Below are 9,068 nucleotides of genomic sequence, written 5' to 3'. Positions count from 1 at the left end.
AGGATCTTTCCTCCTGAGAAGCTTCAGCTTCTCCATGCTTTGCTGCTTTGGAGAATTGTTTACCCAGCATGTGAAATTGTTTTTATTGATGACCAATGACAGCCACCTGTGTCAAGGCTGTGAGCAGTCACAAGATTTTATTATCATTCCTTTCTTTCCTTTCAAGCCTTCTGATGAAATCCTTTCTCTATTCTTTTAGTATAGTTTTAACATATAATTTTCTTTTAATAGAATTTATATCATAAAATAATAAATCAGCTTTCTGAAACAGGGAGTCAAGATTCTCATCTCTCCCCTCATCCCTGTGAACACCACCACACTGGGGGGCTCCAGAGCATCCAGACCAAGGCTTGGACCTCGTTGCCTTCACTACATAGTTTTAATATATAATTTTCTTTTAATATAATATATATCATAATCAATCAGCCTTCTGAAACATGGAGTTCAAGATTCTCATCTCTTCCCTTGTCCTGGGACCCCTGTGAACACCACCACACTGGGGGGCTCCAGAGCATCCAGACCAAGGCTTGGACCTCATTGCCTTCACTAGGGAGAGATGATGGTGAACCAAAGGATTTTCTGTGCACCAGCAAGAGGTGATGGAGGCGCAGGAGGGAGCCCGAGTGGGTGGGACACAGCCCGGTTCCATCTCCCTGATCTCTGCCCGGCTCCTGCTGCCCAAGCCTCTGGAGGAGACAGACAGCTCAGTGATGGGGGCTGAAAACCAATCCACTCGCTGAGGTGGTGGCTTTCAATACTCCATTCATCCCTCCTGAAGCACCGAATAATGTCGCCTTTTGTGCCTCGGGCGCTCCCCTCTCTGCGGCGGGGCAGGGCTGACAGATGGCCCCGGCCCGGCCGAAGCCCGGCAGCGCGTCCCGGTCCTGCCCGCAGGGACCTTGTCATCACTGGCCACTCTTGTGCCGCAGCCAGCGCGTTCCTGCTCCCTCGCAGGGTGGCAGCGAGCATTAACCACTGCCGTGCTGTGCCACGGCTGACCCCCGAGAGGGAAACCCCAGCTTTGCTCCTCCGCCTGTGCTTTTCCAACTGCTTCTCAATCCGCACCCCCAGCGCTCAAGATTCAGCTGAGAACTGAAGCCCCTTCCTTAAACCAGGGGTGCTGGGGCTCTTGCAGAATCCCCACAGATTAAAATCTGATTTTAAGCCTTAATTAGTCTGTATGGCACTGTAGCAAAACCCAGCATCCCTTTCTTTAACATCACTCAGAGAAGCTGTGGCTGCCCCATCCCTGGAAGTGTCCAAGGCCTGGTTGGATGGGGTTTGGAGAAACCTGGGATAGTGGAAGGTGCCCTGCAGGGCGTGGAATGGGATGAACTCTAAGGTCCCTTCCAAGCCAAACCACTCTATGATTTTGTCATGATTCTATGATTTTGTGATGATTCTATGATTTAAGGAGTTGCTCAATGTGGGGTTATAGAAGTCCTTTCACACCAAGGTTTTCAGGCTGTCAGGTGTCCTGTGAAGCCACCCCTCACCATGAACCTGCTGGAAAAGCAGCAAATCCTCCACCACCCCCATGCTGCACAAGCAGTGACCACCAGGGATGGAACAAAACCCACAGGGGAGGAGCAGGGCTTTAATGTGGGGACAGAAAATCTCTGCTTTCACCCCAAATAACACAGCACAGCAAACACACTGTGCCCAGCCAGCCCTTTGCCCCCTCCTCCCATCTGGACACAGGACCCCACCGGTCCTTTCATCCCTTTTGGTCCCCTTGGCCACAGCTGGAGTAAACCCCAGTTCTGTTTTTCACTTCTTCCATTTCTTGATTATTCAAACAACTGCAGGAGAAATCACAGTTTTTCAGCTGCCACCACCCTGCCAGATCATTATTTGTAATTACCACCCTGACCTAAAAAAAAAAAAAGCATCATAAATCCACATACCTGTTTGGTATTTTCTCTCCAGTATAAAGATGGGTGTATCAAATCCCAGAAATATCCGTCCTCTTTTGAAATAAACAAAGGAGCTGGCTAGTTAGTTATAAAATCTTCAGAAATAACAATTGAAATTAATATTCCTGATAAGATGGGATGGGGATAAGGCAGGATTTTTTTTTTCTTTAGGTGAGATCTTGCTTAGTAAATTTAAAAAAAATTAAAAAGGGGGAAGAAAATGGATCTCATCCATCAACGGAACAGCTCCAGCCTGTCATCCCTTGGCAGTTTTGGGGCTGCTGCTGCTGGGTTACAGCAGGATGGCAGCCCTGCAACCCATCCTGGGACAGATCATCCCCAAAGCAAAGCAGAAAGAGAGGGAGAAGGGAGAAGAGGAGGAAGAAGAAGCAGAAAGAGAAGAGAGGGAAGAGCGCTAAGGAGACATGGCAGGGAGGGAATGGCTCGGGTTTCAGGGAGGCAGGCAGGGACACATCCTTAAATTGGGTGCTGGCAGAGCCTCAAGGGGAAGGAAGAAGCTTTTTCAGAGGATTTGGGCTTTTCAGCTCCTTCCCAGCTCCCTCCTGGGCTGTGTGAGTGCCCAGCTGGAGAGGAAGTCAGCAATAACCACCTGGCTGGGAATCCTTCTGAGCCTGAGCCAGCGCTGGGGTGCAGCAGGAGGGGATGGTTCTGACCCCTTCCCTGCCTAAGGGCCTTGGACACCAGTTCCTTGGCCAAACCATGGTCTTCCCTGCCTGTTCCTAGGCAAGAAATTACCTTTAGAGGTCCCTTTTCACAGGATTTTTCCTGTCTGACCATCCAAGGCATCTCTGCTGAGGACATTAGAGGGACCTGACCTATCCCGGTGCTCTCAGGCTGTGGTGAGGGATGTCCTGTGGCTGGAAACCTTCCCCATCCACCTCCACCACCTTCTTCTCCACACATTCATGTTGTCTTCTTCTGCTCTTGACCATGGCATCTCTTTATTTTAAAGAGATTATTTAATTTCTTATTTAATTTTATTTCATTTTTTATTTCATTTTAATTTTTTAGATTTAATATTCTAAATTTTAAAATAATTTTAATATAAATTTAAAATAATTTATTTTTTATTATTTTAAAACTTTTTTATTTTTATTTTATTTTTCATTTTTTAAAAATTTAATATTATTTTAAATTTTAAAAATAATTTTAAATAATATAAAATTTAAAATAATTTTAAATGTTATATTATTTTAATTTTTTTAATTTATTTTTCATTTTAAAAATAATTGTGTATATTTAAGAATTTTTAACTGTTACAGCCTTTAAACCATTTTAACTATCATTGCAAGTAAAAGCCAGATAATGTGAGACTCTTGGATCTCAGTAGCCTTGAAAGCCACAGAAAAGGAACCTCCAAACATACTGGGTTTCCCAGCCTTATGAATTTTTAAGTTCCCCAGCAATTTTAGGAGCCTGGTGTGCATTTGCCTTTAAACAAGTTGATTTTATGAGCCACAGGATTCCCGCCCTCGTTCTCACAGGAGGCAGAATTTGCCTTGTGGCTCTTTCTGCTGGATTTTTCACTTGCTCCTCTGCAAAGCCCAGACACCTAAATGCCCTAAAAAGTCTGGGTTTTGTATTTTAACTCTGCACAAAGCCAGCTCTGGCTGCAACTGTCCCCAACTGCTTCTGCTGTTCCTTTCTTGCAGGGATTCAGTAATTAGCAATTAGGCACTTTTATTTCCCAGTAGCAGCAAAGTTCTAATTAACCAGATCATGAGCACAAGTTTCAAAGGTGCCTTTTAAGTCTGTTTTGCCTAAACTTTGACAAACCCCCCACACTCCTGGCAATCACCAGCTCTAGCATCAATCCCCAGGCAGGTTTTGCAGACCAGGAGCAAAACGTGGACATGCAGGGATGAGATGCTCTCCACCCCATCCAGGATTTCTCTGGGCATTGGGGCAGCATCTCAGCCTTTTTCCATGTCCCTGTGTGTGCCTTGAGTGGCTTGGCAGTATCAGGCTGGGGGATTACACTGCTCTGAGGAAAAGAAAACACAGCCAGCCTTATTCAAGGAGCAGCCACAACATAAGAAAGGCTAATTATGAAATTCCACAGGACAGCAAGGCTGTTCTCTTGTGTGCCAGGAAAAAAAAAAAAAAAAAAAAAAAAAAAGGCAGCTCTTTTTGTGCTTTTCCTGATGGTCCTGCTGCCTGGTCAGACAGGGACACTCCAGAGATGCTCATGGGAGAGAAGCTTCTGGAGGACTCAGGGCCATGCCCACACCCACTCAGCAGCTGCCACGTGCCACAAGCAGCTTCCTGTGGCAGAGGTGGCATCTCCAGCAGAGCTCTCTTCTGGCAGCAGCTTGGCCATGGGTAGAAACTGGGGAAAACAAGTGGCTCAGGAAGCTGCAGAAAATGCAAGGCCTCCAGAAAAAAACAAACAAACAAACAAAAAAAAAACAACAAAAAAACCCCACCAAAACTCCAAAATATTTTCACTTTTCAATTAGTTGGGAAAATACAGAGAGGAAAGAGAAATTAATTTGTCCAGGCTATACCATGGCCAGGAATGCATTTAGGATGTAAAGAAGGGCCTGGTGCCATATGAAAAAACTGTAAGCTGAAACAAAAGGCATCTTCTTGCTGCCAGGAGGCAAACACAGGGCTAAGAACACGAGCTGCTGTTTCAAGCCATTAGCTGGTTCATAAAGAGTGACAGGATTCCCTTGCTGATTGCTGAGCTAAATCACAGGGTATTTAGGGGGCTCCTGCTTTCACTTTTGGGAGCACAGGCACAAAAAATGCTGCATTTACAGCAGGATGGAGCCTCCCCTCCTTCCTCTGCTTCTCCTGCAGGTACAGCCAGGGATGGGACCCTGCAATGTGGGGTCCTGGCAGCTCTCAGTCCCAAACCAGCCTGTGTCCTTTGAAGAAGGGAAAGATGTAAATCTTTCTGTAAAAAGACCATTTTGGTTCTCTGTCCTGACATCAAGCCCCGCCTCGCTGCAGCTGGAGCTGTGCTCCCAGCACACCCCTGTGCTATTTGGGAGCCACGAGCTAATTTTAAGGTATTTTCTGGCAGTTTATAAGCACTGAAGGAAGGGCAGGGCTGAGGAAAGAGCAGCAGAAGCCCCCGGAGAGGCTCAGCATCGCTCTGGGCTGCAGCAAGCTGGAGCTCAGGGAGAGGTACCCATCCCCTCCCCGGACAAAATCACCTTTGTTCCTCCCTAATCTGTTCTGCTTCCTGCAGAAAGCACCTGGGGCAGGTGGGAAGGAGCAGCCCAAGGACACGGTGCTGACAGGAGGCTCTGCTCTGCGGAGGGCAGCAGATCCATGCCCTGGGCTCAGCCTCCATCCAGAGCTGGGGAGGGCAGGAACGGATCGCATCGGGGAGGGAAAGAGGGAGTTGGGTCCCCTCTGCTACCAAAGGCACTCGATGGGGACCATGAGCTTTAGGGTGTGTCTGGAACTCCCTTTTCACTTCTGAGGGTGAAACCTCACCTTGGTGTTATCTTACTGCAGGGGTTCCATGCTGTTGTCTCCTTATCACAGAAGTTTCACACCTTCTCGGTGTTTCCCATGGGCAGCTCCTCCCAGCACTGACTCTTTATTCTTCACAAAGCAGCCAAATGACTCCAGTTCCCTTCCCAACCAGCCACCCCACTCTTTTATAGCATCTTCTTCTCATTGGTCACAGCTGTGGCCTGTTCAAGTCAGGCCTGCTCCTAATCTTTGATCGCTGCAACTCCTTAGGGGTAAGATTACTTTCTACACTATTTTTCTTATATTCTATCCCCCTACATCACCTGGCAGCAGCATCCTATATATATGTGTATCCTATAGCTATATATATCTGTGAAAATACACATTTTATGATTGCCTTTTTGCAAATATTAAAATGAATATTATATGTGTTATGTTAGAAAGTTTTGCTGTACTAATTTTCTTAAGTAGTGTGTTAAATACAGCTTTAGGTTATAACATAATGTTAAAATAGAAACTATGCTATATAAGATACTTTTTTTAAAGAAAGGACTCACAGCGAGATAGCAGCCACAGGACACCTAAATCTGTCAGAGAAAAAGAATTTATTGCTCACTTATCAGAAGAAACGAACTTCTTCCTGCCTTGCTCGGCCCTGTAGATGCCATTAAGATTAAGAGGAAGAAGGTGACACTGACCAGGCAGAATCCTGTGTCTGAATGGAATTTATGCATCATGAATGAGATGTATGAATATGCAACAGGCTATTGCTTTTAAGGATTAATCCTCTGTTAACCGGTGTCCTTTTACGGGCTTATGCTGCCCAGAAAAAGGTACCCGGACGTCCATAACTCTTTGTTTTTATTGTCTCATATTGTCCTAATCCAAATTGTCCAAATTATTATTACTTTAATTATATTGCTATTTTTATAACCATTTTATTACTATTAAACTTTTAAAATTTTCAAAAAAAGTGATTGGCATTTTTCACATGTGTTATATCTATATTCATATATTTATATAGGTGTCTTTATTTTTGTGACTTGTCCACTGGCACCAGCACCTGCTGGCTTCCCTGGGGAATTCATGCATCCCATTCCTGCTGCAGCATGGCTGCTGTGAGATGGGACTGCTGCAACCTTAGTGCTTTTAGCTTCACCCCAGAGAGCCCGGTCCGTGCCAAAGTGGGTGACTGGGAAGTGATGACCTGTGTGGGGACAGCCAGGCTGACAAGACAGGTGGGGGTCCCTCGCTGCCTGCCAGTGCAGGAACCTGCGAGGGGATGGAAAAGCTGTGCCCGAGGCTGATGCTGCATGGAACAGCTCGGGTTGGAAGGGACCTGGAAAGGCTCATTTTGATTTATTAAAAAATTTGGGTATTGATCTAGTACCGATATCCAACTGTGAGGGACAAAAACTCTCTAACAGTTTAGAGTTAGAAAGTGGATGTTTATTGTGGGATAGCTCCCAAATACACCCCCCAATTTACAGGTGATTACAGAGTCCTTTTATCTATGCAAGTATTGAATACCCAGAATGCAAATACATTTTCATAACTTTGGTACATCCCATTCCCAAAATGGATATTGATCTAGTACCAATATCCAAAAACTCTCTAACAGTTTAAAGTTAGAAACTGTACGTTTATTGTGGGATAATTCCCAAATACACCCCCCAATTTACAGGTGATTACAGAGTCCTTTTATCTATACAAGTACTGAATACCCAAAATACATATTCATAACTTTGGTGCATCCCATTCCCTGCTTCCTATGGTAATTAGTTCAAAAGCTACTAAGCATGTGTAGTTTGTTCCTCAAAATAGGTCAGTGGTCCCTTTCATGGGGAGGGATCCCAAAATGAGGAAGTAAATGAAGTCTTCCTCATTCTGACCTTTCTTCCTTTTCAATGCGAATATGACAAATGAACCCTTGGTAGAACTCCCATTCCTGTCTTCAATTGGTTTCAGAACAGAGGATGCCTACAATTGTCTTATGTTCCTAAAAGCTATTTATGAGTTTCTATATTCTTCATTATAAACCCAGCTAACCAAACATTGTGCTGACAAGCAATCAGTTATTGGTTAACCACTAACTCTTAACTTCATCAGGGCCTACCCATTTATTTTAATTAACTCCAATAAAGCTTATCTCTAACTAAAATCTTAGCTCCTCTAAAATCTCTAAATTCCTTAGAGTTTGTCTCAGTTTAGCTCCAGGAAAGCTCGGGAGGGATGGATGCCCGGCCCCGGCGGCTGCTGCGCGGCTCAGTGTGCACTAGGTGGCACGCAGCTGCAGGGAGAGGCTGGGATTCGGGAAAGGAGAGGAAATCTCCACAGGGAAAAGCAGGCAGAAGGCAGAACGGGATGAGTTCTGCCCCTAATCAGCGTTAATGGCGAGGTGAGTGTGGCCAGAGCAGGTGAGACAGGAACACAGCCCAGAGACTCGGCTCCAGAGTTTCCCAGCTGGATTTAGCAGAGACAGGGATGGAGAGAGCCTTTTGATTGGGGTCAGATTGATGGCAGAAGGGGCTGGGGTTCCAACTGAGAGTGGTAAATTTAGGGTTGGCATAAGGAAAGAATGTTTTATGATGAGGGTGGTGAGGCCCTGGCACAGATTGCCCAGAGAAGATGTGGATGCTGGAGGTGTTCAAGGTCAGGTTGGGGTGGGGGCCTGGAGCAGCCTGGGATGGTGGAAGGTGTCCCTGCCCATAGCAGGGGGCTGGAACAATCTGGGTGGTCCCTTCCAACATAAACTGTTCAAGATTCTGTGATTTCCCCAGAGGAAGCAGGCAGTGGAACACAGAGAGCTGAGCTCATGGGGCATCTCCCAGTACCAGCAGGGATGAGGAACATGTCCCTCTGAGCAGGTAAATCCCAGGGCCTGGACAGCAAAGTCACCCAGCAGGAGGAGGATCTGGCCCACACCAGATCCGTCCCTGCTTTGTCTCACTGGCCCCTGGCAGGAACCAGCAGCAGCTGCTGCAGAGGAAAATGAAACGAAATTTTCACCTATTATCCTTTGCCTGCAGAGGAATTTCTTCCTAATTCCTGTCACTTTGGGTTTGTCTGCTCAGGGAAATTAATCTGAAATCGAGTGGGCTGTGAATTGAAAGTGCTGCAGCAATCCCAGCAGGGCTTGGACAGGCAGTTTCCTAAGTGGCCAGGCTATTCCCTGGAGCACCAGGCTAAGCCTGGCAATTTAACAGAGCCTCGAGCATCAGGGTTTGTAGACATTAGTGTAGGACCTTGAGCCAAAACCCTGTGAGAGGGAGCAGCCAAGGAGAAATTAATTCACCAGCCTTCCAGCAGCACTGCAAGGAAAGGAGCAGGGGGAAGGCAAATATTTGGCTGGTGATCCCAGTGTGTGGATGGATCAGACAGGAGGTGATGCCTTGTTGGAGGACTCAGTGCTTTGCATGCTGATTTGGGCAGCATGCAGAGAAGGGCATGGGAAAGAACAGCACGGGGAGAAAGGGGTCCAGCTGGAAAAAAAAACCCAAACAAACAAAAAAAAGACCAACCCCCCCCCCCCCAAAAAAAAAAAAAAAACCCAAAACATAAGTGACTATGTTAAAATCTGGACATCATTAAGGTAAAAATCATGTAAAATATAAAATATTTTTGCAGGCAGAGAGGATTGTGAGGTCTGCATCCCTGTGAAAACAGGGTCCTTAGGGACAGCAGGACACTGAGGTTCAC

This window comes from Molothrus ater, chromosome 21 (genome assembly GCF_012460135.2).
Source record: "Molothrus ater isolate BHLD 08-10-18 breed brown headed cowbird chromosome 21, BPBGC_Mater_1.1, whole genome shotgun sequence".
Classification (NCBI taxonomy): domain Eukaryota; kingdom Metazoa; phylum Chordata; class Aves; order Passeriformes; family Icteridae; genus Molothrus; species Molothrus ater.
This window is presented reverse-complemented; position numbering follows the sequence as displayed.